General features: G+C 45.1%; 1 protein-coding gene across 11 annotated transcripts in view; it reads left to right on the top strand.

Annotated features, from left to right (window-relative positions):
* Window positions 1-15,778, top strand: part of HDAC4 (histone deacetylase 4) — a 251,960-nt gene that overhangs the window by 80,592 nt on the left and 155,590 nt on the right. The gene's annotated exons all lie outside the window — the stretch shown is intronic.

The following is a 15,778-nucleotide window of genomic DNA, read 5'->3' as shown; positions in this document are numbered from 1 at the left end:
TTTAGCAGAACCAGAAGTGTAACCCAGGGACTCATATCTGGGTTTTCTCCTGTAAAAAATAATCTCAGCAGTATGAGAGAGGAGTGAGTGCTCAGACTTGACATGGACACTTTTGGTTGCACCAGTGTGGGGTTTTTGGGTGCTTTTTCTGGCAATTCCCAATTAAAAATCTGCTGATTTCAAGCTGCCTTATCTTCCTACACACTTCCCGCCCACCGTGAGAAGTCTTTAATCTCTTTTGTGGCTTTCCTAAATGTATGTGTAAAATTGCTCTCTGGCCTTTTTAATGTCTGCAGGCCTTTGGCACAGCTTCCAAGTGGATCAGAGTGGTGGGATGGTCCATTCCACACAGTACCATGTCCATGAGGTCAGCAGCAAAGGCCCTGCATTCCTGCAGCACTGGGAAGAGGTTATTGCCTGGATGTGTTTGCCTTGCTCTTCAAAAATCTGTTTCCCAATAGTGTGAGATTAATTTTGATTTCTCTACTCCCCTGTTGGCTGGAAATACTTTTTCATTGTCTTTCCCCTTCCAGGGGAAGGAGAGACCCTTCAGCTGGGTGAAGCTCTAATGGACTTCTCACAGCTTTCTGGGAGGTGCCACTTGGCTTTTGGTTGGGGCACACAGAAAGCTGTGGGAGGCTTGGCTTTAAGATGAGAAATGGGAAATAACTTCAGATTAAAAAGAACCCAACCCAACCAACACAACAAAACCTGAAATCCTTTTTTTTTAATTATTATTATTATTACTGCTGAGTAAATGGTGCCTTGAAAAGTATCTCAAGTAGTAAAATTGGGTATCTTAATTTACACTTCTCTACTTTCAGCCATCAAACAAAAACCAATATAACAAAGCAGCAACTACTTGGGGGGGGAAAAGGCTTTTTCATTGTCTCCAGATATATTTTGATTACTAAGAATGATGACACTTCTTGGCATTGCTGTTTTTACAAGCGGGCTTCTTGCGTTGCCTGCAACTCTCGGCCTTTGTTTTATTTAGCTGTGGTTTTTAATTTCCTGCTGGTGGCAGAGCCCGTGTGTGTCCAGCGCTCGGCGGCCGCGCTGGCTCCGCGGGCGGCTCCGTGTGCGAGTTGAGAGCACGGAGCTGGATTCAGCATCACCTGCAGCAGCTCCTGTCAGCTCCTGTGCAGCTCAAAGCCTGCTGGTCCAGGGGTGGTAAACCAGAGTTGGGTTTTGGAGCACCCTTCCTGCTGAGCCGGGCTGAGAGAGTTGGGGTTGTTCAGCCTGGAGAGGAAAAGTCTCTGGAGAGACCTCATAGCTGCCTTCCAGTACATGAAGGGGCTACAGGGAGGCTGGGGAGGGGCTTTTTACAAGGGTGTGTAGTGATAGGATGAGGGGGGATGGTCTGAAACTGGGGCAGGGTAGATTTAGGTTAGACATGAGGAAGGAGTCCTTTACTATGAGGCTGATGAAGCTCTGGAACAGGTTGCCCAGGGAGGTGGTGGAGGCCCCGTCCCTGGAGACACTCAAGGTCAGGCTTGATGTGGCTCTGAGCAACCTGAGCTAGTCAAAAAGGTCCCTGTGCACTGCAGGGGGGGCTGGACTAGATGGCCTTTAAAGGTCCCTCCCTACCCTACACATTCTATGGTTTTTGCTTGGACTTGGGAGTGAGCTTTTAAATAAAGAAATGTAATCTTGCTAGTGCCTTATCCTTGTTGGGTTAATTGGGTTTTGAAACTAATGTATTGATTTTATCCTGGGGTATGTTAAGAAGAGTGTGGCCAGCAGGTTGAGGGAGGTTCTCCTCTCCTTCTGCTCTGCCCTGGTGAGGCCTCACCTGGAGCACTGTGTGCAGTTCTGGACTCCACAGTTCAAGAAGGATAAGGAACTGCTGGAGAGAGTCCAGCATGGGCCACTAAGGTGATGGTGGCCAGCTTAGAGAAAAGAAGGCTGAGGGGGAATCTCATCAATGCTTATAAATACCTACAGGGGGTTTCAGGAGGATGGGTCCAGACTCTTCTCAGTGGTGTCCAGTGACAGAACAAGGGGCAGTGGTCACCAACTGGTACACAGGAGGTTTAACTAAGTAGAAGAAAATACTTCTCTACTCTGAGGGTAACAGAGCACTGGAACAGGCTGCCCAGGGGGGTTATGCAGTCTCCATCTCTGGAGATGTTCAAAACCCACCTGGACATGTTCCTGTGGGATCTGCTCTAGGGGATCCTGCTCTAGCAGGGCATTTGGACGAGATAATCTCCAGAGGTCCCTTCCAATCCTGACCACTCTGATTTTTGCAATGGGATCTTTTTTTTATTTGGTTTTGGAGAGAAGGAGAAGAGTGTTTGGAAGACCCTTAGGGGCAACCTAAGGAAGTATTCTGATGGATATTCAGGCTATTGTGCAGCTGCTTTTCTAGGTGTTCCTCAGCTGGCAATGGGAACTTCACTGTAGGCCCAACACATTTTTGGTTACATGGTATTTATTTAGGTGGTTCTCAGTCTGTTGTTTGCAGTTCATCAGCATAGTTTCCCTGCTTGTCAAGGTGAGACCTGGCCAACTGCATTGGAGCAAGCTGAGTGGTGCCTTTGGTTGAGAGGGGGCTCAGATGTTTAAGCCTACAGCAAACCTTCATCCCACTGTAAGAGCTGGAGACCTTTACAGAATATCTTTTGGGATTTATTTTTTTTTCCCTTTTGTAATATATAAAACCTATTTCATCATGCAGTCATCTGATTCTGCAGTCAGAGAAATCCCCATGGATTTCAGAGCTCACCTTGGTGTTAAACCCCCTGAGATTTCTTATTGTGCATTAACACTGTCCCTGGACAGACCTCGTGTGCTGTGGCCACAGCATTTACTCAGCTGCTATCTGTGGGGTTCTCTGGAGCTTTTTAATGCCCTGTGAAACTCCAAGTTGCAGGTAAAAGCTTAGATGCTCAAAAGGAATGGGCAAGCAGTACTGCTTAAGTACATTTCATAGAACCATAGAATCATTAAGGTCAGAAGGGACCTCAAAGATCATCAAGCTCCAACCCCCCTGCCATAAGCAGGGAACCACTAGACCATATTGCACAAAACCTCATCCAACCTGGCCTTAAAAACCTCCAGGGATGGGGCATCAACAGCCTCCCTGGGCAACCCATCCCAGTTCTTCACCACCTTTAGAGTGAAGAATTTCTTCCTAATATCTCACCTCAGTCTCCCCTCTCTCAGTTTAAAACCATCACCTCTTGTCCTATCACTATATTCTCTGATGAAAAGCCCCTCCCCAGCTTTCCTGGAGCCCCCTCAAGTACTGGAATGTGCTCTAAAGTCTCCTTGAAGCCTTCTGTTCTCCAGGCTGAACAGCCCCCATTTGATTAGCCTCTCTTCATAGCAGAGCTGCTCCAGGCCTTTTTCCACTGCTTTTGTTCTGTTTGTCAAGGAAACTTTGGCACAGAGTTGGGGGTTTCTTTTGGTGTGTCTTGCTGTTGAAGTGAACGTGCCGCCTCGTTTGAAGCTGCCCAGCACCCTCAGTGAGGTGAGCCAAGGTATCTTACAAGCTGTTCTGTCCTGGTCAGGTAAGGAGTAGACTCGTGTGTGGTTTTATTGAAGCAGCCTGGCACAGCAGGTTGACATTTGGGCTGCCAGCAGCCACTGAGGAACGTGAACCCCCAGGAAGGATTGCAGACAATATTTTTCTGCACTGGACCCCCCTGGTGCTGAGGGCCTGACTATTTTATATGCAAAACCCAGCATTTTGGGTTGGCCCCATGGTAAGATGGACTTGCTTCTCCTTGGCTTGGAAATGGGATTTGCACTTCAACAGAGCAGAGATTAGACATTTCTGCTTCAAAATGGGCTATTTTCATGTTACTGTGCTTAATGCAATTTAAAAAGCTTTTACTATTGTAAATCTCTATTACTAATATTGCTATATTAGATAGCTATGGACAAATGAGCCATTGTGGTAAAATGGTGAGACAAAAGCATTATGAGCATTTCAGCTTGTGTTAAGCCCCTGTGTGCAACAGAACAGGAAAAAGAGTAATTTTGAGTGCAAGGGAGAAATTGTTGTTGGTACCTGCTCATGGTGTTGGTGAGGTTTTCCTCTGGCAGAGCTTGCTGTTACTTTCCATCATCAGGGTGAGCCAGAGCAAGTGCCCAGGTTAGGTGCTGGGAGCTGACATCTCTCTCCCTGAGGTGCAGTCTCAAGCTGGTTCCTGTGAGCAGGCTCAGTTTTTCAAGAGAGTAACACTTTTGCTTTCATCAACAACAAGGCATCAAACAGCCCGAGTTTCTCCTAGACAAGAAAAGAAATCTGGGGTAGTCTCTGTTTTGTGAGAAATACAACAGCTTGGAGACTGAGGAAAAGGGTCTTGCACCATTTGCAATGCACACAGTTTATCCAAATGGAGCTTGGCATCCCAGCATCCTGCATCCCAGTTGATCTGAGTGGAAGAGACTTTCCTTGTAAAAAAACAAATGAGGAGAGTGGAAGGAATTGCTGCAGTGGAAGGACCTGCATTTGGCAGTAGATCAGAGCTGGAAGCATTGCAGGATGAAGCCCGTGTAACCTCATGGGTGAAGAATAATATTCCTAGAGTGTAGTGTAGGGAAACACATGGCATTCTACAAAATATCTCTTCATGCTTCTGAGGCCTTTTGCCTTTTCAGTTGGTTATCATTGTAGCTCTCTTTCCTTCCCGTCAAAATTGATTTACTTTGAGTAATTCCTAGCACATTCTCTGACATCCAGCTGTACAGCCAGCAGGTGAAATCTCGTTATGAGAAGAAAATCTGGAAGCAAGCTGGAGATCCTCATTCAAGAGAGCCTGCCTTTTGACTTGATTCTCAAGCTTGCAGCAGGAGCCATGTTCAACGAGAAGGTCAGATACTCAGGAGGTTTTTGTCCTTCAGTGGTTGTGAGGTGGTACAAGTTGCACTTTTGCTGTTGGCAGGTAAGGTTTTCAGAGAGCACCTGAGTGATGATCATGTTCCTTACCTGCTGGAGGACCTTGCTCTGAGTTACTGGCACAAGGCTGGAGAAGACTGCTAGCTGTGTATGCTGGTCTTTAATGCAATACAAGGCAACATGAAATATTTTATTGCAGCAGAAGGACTGCATGTTTAATCTGTCTAAAACCCAAACAAGACCCTCCATAATCCTGGCAAGATATGCTTCAGCTCTGGTGTGAGCTGGGGAGAGCCAACTGGGAAGTGCTCCTCTATGGATTCCATTGATGGACAGCTGTTTGGAATGGCATACTTGGATGTAACTGCAGTTTGTTTGTGCACCTTCAGGATTGTTTCAGAGTCTGGTGATTCTGATTAAACAGTTGTCCTTTGCTGGGCACTGTCTCCGTTGGGCGTTTTCTCTGGAGCACCCTGAATTAGCAGGTTGGGAAGGGGTTTTGACTGAAGTTTAGGCTGCTGATAAATATGGAATCTGGTGCTTAAAATGTTTGGCCAAAAGGGTTTTTCACTGGTGAGCAACAGATTACCCTGTTACAGTAAGAGACTGGAATGCAGAGAAGGTGCCACATGTGAGGATGCCTTCTTGGGAAGGCAGAGCTGCAGAGGCTGTTGCTGATACCCAAGGAGCTGGGTTTTAAGCAAACAATACTGTCCTACAAGATCCAAGCCTGGAGGAGTGGGGAGTCGTGGTTACTGTGACACACAGAGGCTGAAGATGGGATACACCTGCACCCATGGAGCTGTTGTTTCCAAATGTGTTGTCCTGATGGGTGTTGAGTAAGGGTGGTGTGACAGCAGGGAGGGGAGAAAGGACCTCTCAGGGTCTTGCTTAAGCTTCTGGAGTTGTAGGTCTCTAACAAGTTGTGTGTAAATCAGACATGTGCAATCCAGCTTCCTTGACTGTGCTGTTTGTTTTTTACCTTTGATTGGAAGCTTTCTCAGATCTCTGAATGATATTTTCAGTTGTGTGGGGTTTTTTCCTAGTGTTTTAGCTCTCATTTTGTGGAATAAAGGCTTGATGGAGCACTCTGAAAGGTTGGAACTCGAAGCCTTGCATTCTGACAGCCACCTGGGGCCCAGCAGCTCCATCAAACCCAAGTCCTGCTCTATTGCTAACTGTCCTGTTTCCATGTCTCCATATTTATTTTCCTCAACAAAAAATTCTCCCTTTTTTCCTCTGCACTTTCCAGTTCTGCCATCAGCTCAAAAAGCTGCAGCTTGTAAGGTGAGAAGGCATCTATTTAGTAGTGAAATTGTAGATGGTTCCCATTGCCAGCAGTGTCCAGGGAGAGGGCTGAGCATCAGTTTCCTTTGCCTGTTTTCTTCCTGCCCTCTGCTTCATCCAGGAATTTTCCCTGGGTTTGCCTGCTTTCTGGAAGCATTTGTGTAATGGGTTATAAGCACTTCCTTTTTCTGCTGTGGAAAGGATCAGAGCCTTTGGACACAGCCTGCCTTGGAAATAGTTGTGTAGATGAGTCTTATTTTTGTGCTAGCAAAATGTAGGGCTGGGGTGAGGAAAGCAACCTGTGCCATTTGGTTCATTCCTTCTTTAACAAGACAAACCTTTTCTCCACTTGCTATCTCATTAGTTTGAACTTAGTGTCCTGTGAGCAGGAGCTGGAGTCTCTTTGGAAGCTGAAGAAGAGCCAGACTGTCTTTCAGTTGGATTTCTTCCTGACAGTTTATTCAACCAGAGAGAAGGGAAAATTAAGCAGGTTATTCAACCTTCTCTCCCGCTTTTAAAATGTGCTTCGTAGGTCTCCTTCTGCTGACAATTGCAGATAATTGGAAGGTTGAGGTTTGTTGGTTTTATTTTTTTTCCTCTCCTTTCCTCACTTCGTTTTTGTATCACCAATCGCTTTTAAAAACCTGCTGAAATACTGGTTTTGATGAAAGTGGCATTCTGTCTGGGCATTTTGTAGCTATCAAACGTGAATTCATGTGTTCTGAATGGTGGGTGATTGTGAAATGGCAGGGTGCCAGCAGCACCTCTCCTGCTGCATGCCAGGGAGCTCCTGGGGACTGGCCTTTTTTTAGTGTGCTGAAGTTCACAGCACCTGTCTGGGCAGATTAAACACCTTGCCTTTGAGAACCCTTACCTCCTGTAGAAGTATTTTCTTCTGTGCTTGTGGAACACTGGCTTCACCCCCTTCCCCTACCCAGAAGGACATAAAGTTTTATTCACTTTTGATAAAAGGCTACATTACAACTTAAAAAAAACCAACCCACCCAACTGTGCAGTTAGCAGGGAACAGAGACATTTTGTAGAATGGCTCTTGAAAGAGGCTGTTGAACATAATATTCCAGAGTTAAGTTTAATGCTTGGACTATGCTAATTTCTTGAGGACAGTCACCTTTTCAGATGGATAGCACCCTGCAGATGGTGGCAGATTGTACCCTCCTCCACTCTTGCCAGGAGCGTGTGCTCACTGACAGAATAAAAGCAGCAAGGATGAAGCTATCCATGAGAGCTGATGAATTTCTTGCCTTGAAAATGGAAGTGCTTCGTGCCGGGGAGTCTATCTTTGGATATATTTATAGTAATAAACAGCCTAGTCTCAGCTCCTTCATTGCAAGGGGGGAAATTGCAGTTCCACCGAGTCTGTGAAAGTGGAATCTACTTTTAGATGCTTGGAAATGGTAGTTTGTGTGGTTTTTTTTTTCCCCTCAGGGATTTAAAAATATCTGAAGCCCAAATTTTAGAAATCTGTACATTAATTGACATGAAGATATTATATATGGACTGTCTAAAGCTGGTAGGTAATGGCTGGTGTTATGTCAGGATGAGGTAGACTGGGATAATCCTCATGCTGCTGGGCATTGGCAGGAGTTGACTTTCTGTTGGATAGGGCTGGGATAATGGGGAAATGCTGGGCAAAGTGCCAGGTTGGTTCTGTGTGCAGCTTCTCATCTGAGATGGATTTAACATCAAGACAGAGTGGGATCCTGCAGACCCCACCTTGGGTCTCCCAGCGCTCTGGGGAGATGGACACAATGATGTTTTAATCTCCATGTGGTGGAAACCCTGAGCTATTCTGGTGGGGCTCAAGGTAGGTGGTGTTGGGTGCCCAGCATCAAATACCTTCTGATGTTGGCTGCAGAAATGGTCTGTGGGAAGTGACTGTGTAAGCTCAGCCTAAAATAGAGCCATGCCTGGGACATGGCACTGTCCTGGTGTGGCATCTGTAATGGTGACTGGGTGTGTAGGAGATGAAACAGCAGGCTTTTCTGCCTGTGACTGGAGAGGTAAAACCACTGGACGTTGAGATTAACCAGGGGCTGAGTGCAGGAGGAGATTGCCCAAGGGAGGTGTTAAAGCTCTCACATAGAGGCTGAGCTGGCTCTGACCCTTGGAGTCAGAGCACACTGGGGAATGGTTGGGACACTGGTGTTCAGTGGTGGGCTGCGTTTTTTAGGTGGGTGTTTGGTGTTGAATGAGAGCAGGTGTATTTCTGGGCTTTCCTTCTGGCCTGAGTAATCTCTTGGACTACTAAGGTGAGACAAGTGATCAGGACTTAAGATCACAGAATCACAGAGTGTTTGGGTTGGAAGGGACCTTTTAAAGGCCATCTCATCCAACAGCCCCACCATGGGCAGGGACACCTTCCCCTAGACCAGGTTGTTCCAAGGCCCATCCAGCCTGGTCTTCCAGGGGATGGGGCAGCCGCAGCTTCTCTGGGTAATCTGGGCCAGCGTCACCACCCTCACAGCAAAGAATTTCTTCCTCAGATCTCCTCTAAATCTCCCATCTTTTATCTTAAAACTGTTCCTGCTCATCCCATCCCTCCCTGCCCTTGTCCCAAGCCCCTCCCCAGCTTTCCTGGAGCCCCTTCAGGCACTGGAAGGTGCTCTAAGGTCTCCCTGGAGCCTTCTCTTCTCCAGGCTGAACACCCCAACTCTCCCAGCCTGGCTCCAGAGCAGAGCTGCTCCAGCCCTCCCAGCATCTCCGTGGCCTCCTCTGAACTTGCTCCAACAGCTCCATGAGACCCCAGAACTGGCCACAGCACTGCAGAGGGGTCTCGCCAGAGCACATACGTGTTTTACATCTGCAGGCACATGCTCCATCTCGTACATAATTGGACTTTGTGGTTATTTTCTGTGTACTAAATGAGCTGATTTTGAAACTGAGAAGCAATGTTAAATATGAATATTTTTGGCTTAAAAGGGAAAATGCACATCAAAAGTGTTCTACGCATGTGATTTCATTAATGTGGTAATTCTTCCCTTTGTATTTTAATTTTTCTTCACTTAATGCTTTGTCTGGCTGATGGAAGGGCTGGCTGTGGGGGCTTCTGATGTTCCTTGCCCAAAGGGGGAAGCAAGTCTCCTGAAATGTCTAGCTGTTCCTTTCTGCAGTCATTGTCAGACCATTTTCAGTGAGTATTATCTCTTGGATCTAATGGAATGGTTACCACAGACTTTAGGTTCCTTGCATTTGCATGTAAAGGGTTAGTTTATTACCATGGATTTCCAAAAGGCTACATGCTTCAGGTTTGGTGGAGATGAATTCATCAGAATCTGCTGAAGAGACTGGAGCTTGTCTTGTTTAGTGGGAATTGTGTTCCCTTCCCACTGCAAAGATTTAAGGAAAATAATGATGTAGAAGGTGGAACACAATGCTTTTCCTACTTGGCATTTGTAAAGGAGTGTATTGTCATTTGGGCATTGATCTGTAGACACCTTGAGGACCACAGTGTTTGAATACATCTTAGGTATTTGGCTTCTAGGACAGCTTCCTGGTGATATTTTAAAGGTTTCTTTTCTCAGTTAACTGTTGCTGAGTGTTACTTTTACCTTGCTCTTAACCAAAGTGGGATCTGGTGGATTTATCTTTACTGGTTTCTGGGCAGGAAAGCAGCATGAAGCTCTCATAGATGGTACTCCTGAGTATCTTCTGACTCTTGTGAAACATCCATGTGGATTGTAATGCAAAAAGCAAGCTTGAAAACCCATCACAGTTCTTGGTTGTGAGGTGCTGAATGCTGTGGTCTGCAGCTGGCTTGGGTGGAGAGCTCCACCTGGCATCTGCTCCTCTGAACCTGTCTGGAGTAATCAGTATTGTCAAGGGCACAGAGGAGGTTTGCAATTCCAGATGTGTCAGCCTCTTCTGTAACTGGGATGGACATCAGCCTGGCCTGGTTTCTGCTGCATCAAAAGTAACAAGTCAGAATTATGGTAAATAAAATATATACAAGGTGATGATGTGCATGCATTATGTCACTCGTGGGCAATGGAAGGTGGCTAACTCAGATTTTAGGTGTATTAATAGTAATTATAATAATTAAACAAGCAAACAAGCCTGCCGTATAAATGAGATTGGATTAGCTTTCATTTAAATGGGTGTCTTGATTATAGTTGCAGGCCAAACCAAACTTATTTAGAGCACGATTCTGATATATAATATATATATATATATAATATAAAATGTTTATTGCCTCCTTTCCTTCTGTCCCCCATTATTCCTGAGGGTATCCACAGCGTTTTGTTTTTACCATCCACCTTTAAAGCATGAGTAAATAGTGCTTAAATACTATGTTTGTTTTTGTTGAATTCTGTAGGCTGTTGGGATGCACTGGATTTTTATAGCAGTTGCAGTTGCTTCCAGTTGAAAACATAATTGGTATTTCATCTTGATAGCTGCTGTAAATCTCAAAGAAGGGAAGAGAAGGATGCTCTCATTTTGTTAGGCTGCTTCTCTTTTGGATGCATAGTGCATCTTCCAGCTCTCTGGGCTAATTAAAATGCCATTACAGTACATGTGGTGCTACAATACAGTCTAGGGAGACTTCCAAAAATAGATTCTTGAGTGCAGACAAATTAGAGAGGAAATATGCACTGAGCATTTTCTCATAGGTTTAAAGAGAAATAATCCATTTGCTGCCTTAATTGCTTTCTTGTAAATGTTGAAGACTTCTCTTTTTTTTTTTCCCTCTCCTATAAATTCCAAACGAGTAGACAAATAAATAATATGTCCATGATAATTACTGTTCTCATGACTAATATTTTAACTTGTTGTTACGCACCATAGCCATTAATATGCAAGTCAGGATGTTTTAGTGGACTGTGCTTAGTGATAAGAAACTGAGACTTGTGTTCCTCAGAGGTCCTGTTTGAGCCACCTGGTATCCCAGGGCTATAAGGTTAGTGCATGGTCTGGTTTTAGAAATCATATAGCAAGAGGGTTGACCAGAACCACCCATTCCCCCACCCCAAATCCTGCCAAGAAGTAACTCAGAGTAATACTATTGGCACATTGTTCAGCAAAACAACCCCCCAGCTCGTCTGTATAATGCAAAATAGCTTTAATAAAGTGGCTGTGGTACCTAGATACTGGTGGTGGGGGGAAACCAGATGGTTTCGTGTCTGGAAGAGGTCCATGAGTCCTCCATGAGTGGCTGGAACATGTTAGACTGGGTGTTTTAGGTTGGGGTGTGTTCCCCAAAAAAATCCAGCCTGCATGCTCAGACTGCTCCATGGTACAGCCAAAAATAGGGGATGTGGAAAAGTATGGGAAGTGGGGCAGCCAGGGGCTTGTTCCAAGAGCCTGCTCCCAGTGCAGGGTGAAAGCTGATCTTGCTGCTCCTCCTTGTACAGGCTTTGAAGATAACCCTGCTCAAGCACACACTAGCTTGTCTCTTGAGTGAAGATAACTGTGAGGCTGATCCTGTCTTCAAGCTTTCTTGATAAAGTGCAGTCCTGTTGTGGTTAAGTGTCTCTCAGTTGCACTGTGAAGCAGACGGAAAACTGGTTGGAGGGAAAGGGAGTGACCTCCCCTGCCTTGCATATGTGCCTGCTCATGCATCCTGGAATGAACTTGTGCCAAATGATGGAAGCTCAGTTTTGTGCAGTGCTCTGGCTTCTTTTTGTTGTTGTATCCTCGCTTTTGCCAGGTATATTTCATTGTGTAATGGTACGTTTGACCATGAAGAAACAACAAAACCCGAACCAGTTTGCCCGCTTGTCACTGAATTCTGCATCTCGTGCTCTGAAGAGGGGGGGGAAATCTCTGTGGTCTGAGGGCACAAATGAATTTTAAATCTATCTTTACTGCTCTTACCAGCAAATTGTGAACCACAGAAGCAGAAGATGAGTGAGTGGGCTTTTTAAACCAGGTGTGTGCTTGGTTTCAGGTGATTCATGCAGAGCTATTTTCCCTACTGATGCGCTCCCTGTAGCCTCTCACCGTGGTCTGGTCTGTGTTTGTTTTGTTTTTATAAAACTTGAGTAAAACCAACTCATTTGTTTGCCAGCCAGATACACTGACAGAGAAACAAACCATTTGCCTTCACCTCAATCCATCCTGTTACCTGATTTTTTTTTTTTTGTTCTGCCTCTTGAAATTGTCCTTTCTTTCAGGAAATGGAATCCTGCTCATTGCTGTACCCCTTGCTCCTGCCTTCCTCTCCTGCCTCTCTTAAGGCTTTACTTGTGTGGCTCTGTAGTGCTTTCCCTCTGCTCTGGGTGTCCTTTGAAGATAATCGTTGGTTGTTCATCACTTTCCTCAAGGAGCTGGAGCAGGCCAGGGTGATTTGCATCAGGTTGAAAGATCTGAATAGACGGAAAACTATTTAAATAACCTCTTTGTTCCCAGTTCTGCTCTGCGTTTTTAAACTCATCAGAGTTAATTATAGTAAGGCTGCTTAGAATTTTCTGTAAGAGCTCAGTGAATGCTTCGACCTTCTGTTTCTGTTCAGTATTTGTCCTTTTCTTTGAAATAATAAAGCTGCACTTTCCTCTTGTTGTTTGTTTTGCTTTTGCCTTGGATGTTGGATTTTTGCTGCTTTGCCTTTTCTGAGAGTTTTTATCTGTGGATGTTTCTGTCTTATTCTGGAGTGTGCTGGGACCATCTTGTCTTTGTTTTGCCATTTTCAAGATGTTCAAACCCAGCTACTCCCAAGCCTGTCCTGGCTATATTTTTGAAGTAACTTAAACAACTCTTTGGAACCGAGTACGACAAAAAATCAAGTGTTTGCGTTCCCATCAGTGAATAGTAATGGCTTCATCTTAGTAATTAATGAGCAGAAATACCCATCTGGAAATTAAACTGCTCTAAATGTTCTCTAACTCGAGCCATAAATCAGACAGGCTGATGTCTGCCTCCTTCCAGGCTCAATGGGCAGGGCAGTTTGTGTTTCCCTTGTGAGCATCTTGGACTGGCCCCTCTGCAGGCATCACTTCATTGCTGGTACCATCAGCTCTGGGATTAACTTGCCCAGTTCAGCCTCCCAGGTACAGCTGGGACAACTCACCCCTGCCCTTTTCTGATATTTTGGATGAAATCAATAGATTAATTCATACAGAACCAATCCAGACATTTTCTTTACGATTCTTTTGAGTAGCTTAAGAAGAATTTGGCTAGTAGCGAGCTCAGAAATATTTCATAGGTAGTCTGGTTCATCTTGGTACTGTTCAAACCAGTTTGTAGCTTCTAAAAGAGTCAATTCACGATTGCATGGTTTGACATCTTGGCACTTTTTTACCCTGTCCATTGTGGTAAGACAAGCTGCTTCCCATCCCTGCCCACATTTTGGGGAATGCAGAAACACCCCTGTGATCCCTTCTAGGCAGTAACCAGGATAAAAAACAATAGAGCTGTGTGTGTGGCTCAGACACTCTTAGCATCTTTTGTTTTTCTTTTAGTTTTGTAATGGGTAAAGCTTTCTCTGCAGACAGGTGGTGAAGTGTGGGGAGGATTGGAGCTGAGTGTTTTGTAAAGGTAGGAGGGAAAAACTTCTGTGTAATGGAAGCTGATTATGTTCATTTTGCCACTGCTTTTTAAGTGTTGGCATAAACCACCACCATGCTTTGTCACACGAAGGACAGTTATGCAGGAGTTGATTTAGGAGAGAGTCTCCAGTATTGGTGGTAGGAAACTCAGTGCAGCAGTAGCAGAAAAACATGCTTTTCTTAAGGCTTAGATCCCCCCAGGTGACCAGTTTGTCTTCAGTGTGATGGCACAACAGGATCTGTGAAGAAATGAGGTTAAACATGCAAAACATGGGGATTTTACTTCTCTTTTAAGGTTCAGTTGAGCACCTAATCACAGCCTAGGACTCCAACCCCCTCCATCTTTCAGCGGTCAGTTCTCAGGGTTTTTTTCATAGATAATTCTTGAAGAGTTTGACATCAATTTACCTCATCTGTTTGAGAGAGAAGGAAGCAATTGTAGCAAGTGCTTTTGTGGGCAGCAAAGGAGGAATACTGCTAGATTGGCTGTGTGGATTTTAGTACTTGATCAAAATGTGATGTAGCATAGATACGGTTTTCAAGCCTTCCTTCAGACCAGTGTAAAGGGACTTCTCTGCTCCTTTCAGAAGGTGTAAGGTTTTGGCTGCTTTGGGTTTTCTGATCAGTTTTGTATTGGCAGTAAGTATGATGCAATGGTATTTCGACTACCTTAAACTGATAAGCTAGTTTCTTAATGTTAAAGGATTTATTTGGTTTTTGTAGAATTGTTAGCTCGTTCTAAGAAGCTGAGGAGACAACAGGAATGTTTTAACTGCTTAGAGAGGCCAAGTTTCAGTTTTGTCAGTCTTTTTTTTCTTTGTAGGCTCCAAAGCTGAGGTAGCAAAGTTATGAGTCCAAGATGTTCAGGTGGTTTTGCTGAGTGAAGCTCATGGATGGTGTGAATCTTCATAGCTTTGAGTACTCTGGATACTCTGCAACCACCACAACCCAGAGCAAAAGAATACTTGACACCCCAAGTAGGTGATCTGATGTAGGGCTGTGATTTTCAGGAATTTTCTGCAGTATCCTGGCAGTAAGTGGTGTCTGAAACCAGATAAACTCTGCCTGCCTTTTATGGAGGTGACTGGAGTAAAAGCTTTTGGCTGTGGCTGTAGGGATGCTGCTGGGAGAAGTCAGACAGCACTTGAGTTTCAGCTTGGAAAGGCTGGTTATGGAGCAAATGTTCTCTTAATCATTTGCCTCTTCTGCAGTGAGTAGCTGTACAAAATGGGCTTGCAACCCCTCTGAGGTCCTGTGTTTTTCACTGCTGCTCTTACTTTGTAGTGAGAGAGAAGGTATGTGTACGGGGAGCAATAGAGCAGAAGTTGAGTTTGTTTGCAGCTGCTTCAATAAAAACAAACCAAACAAATCCAAAACACCTCTAGGTGCTAGAAAGTGAGTAAATGGAAAAGTCTTCATCGTTGCTTTTCTTCTCAGCATTTAATTAACTGTGGAGATGTCAGGGATGCTTGTTGCCACTGCAGGGCTCCTGGTTGCCAGCAGAGCAGGGGTGCCCTGGTGCCCCAGCCATAGTAGTTGGTGCTGCAGCCTCGGTGTGTTCACCCCTCCCCATCAAGAGGGGAAGGGGCATTTGCAAAGTTTGGAAGTGGATGCAGGTGCCCAAGGCATGTCCTGGGTCATCTGCTGGGACTGAATGGGCCTGCCTAGATGTCCAAGCCTGAAGTTGTTCCAGGGGAGGTTTAGGCTGGATACTAGGAACAGTTTCTTCACAGAAAGGGTTGTCAGGCCCTGGCACAGGCTGCCCAGGGCAGTGGTGGAGCCACCATCCCTGGAGGCGTTTAAAATTTGTGTAGATGTGGTGCTGAGGGACATGGGTTAGCAGTGGGTTTTGTAAAGTTAGGTTAGTGGTTGGACTTGACGATCTTAAAGGTCCTTCCCAACCTAAAAGATGCTATGATTCTATTCTGTGATGTCCAGGCTCCTCTCTCCTGCAGCCAGAAGATGATGCACCTTATGGTGCAAGTCGCCTGAGAGAGGAAGATACAGAAGGCTGGGAAAGAAGGTGGTAGGTTACCTGGAGCAAGTGGGGTGAAGTGATCATGGTCTGGACATGCCAACCCAAGGAGTTTTAAAAAAAATAACATAAAGTGACTGATTTAGCAGCTATCACATTGAC

The sequence above is a fragment of the Apus apus genome, chromosome 6 (genome assembly GCF_020740795.1).
Source record: "Apus apus isolate bApuApu2 chromosome 6, bApuApu2.pri.cur, whole genome shotgun sequence".
NCBI classification, from domain to species: Eukaryota; Metazoa; Chordata; class Aves; order Apodiformes; family Apodidae; genus Apus; species Apus apus.
This window is presented reverse-complemented; position numbering and strand designations above follow the sequence as displayed.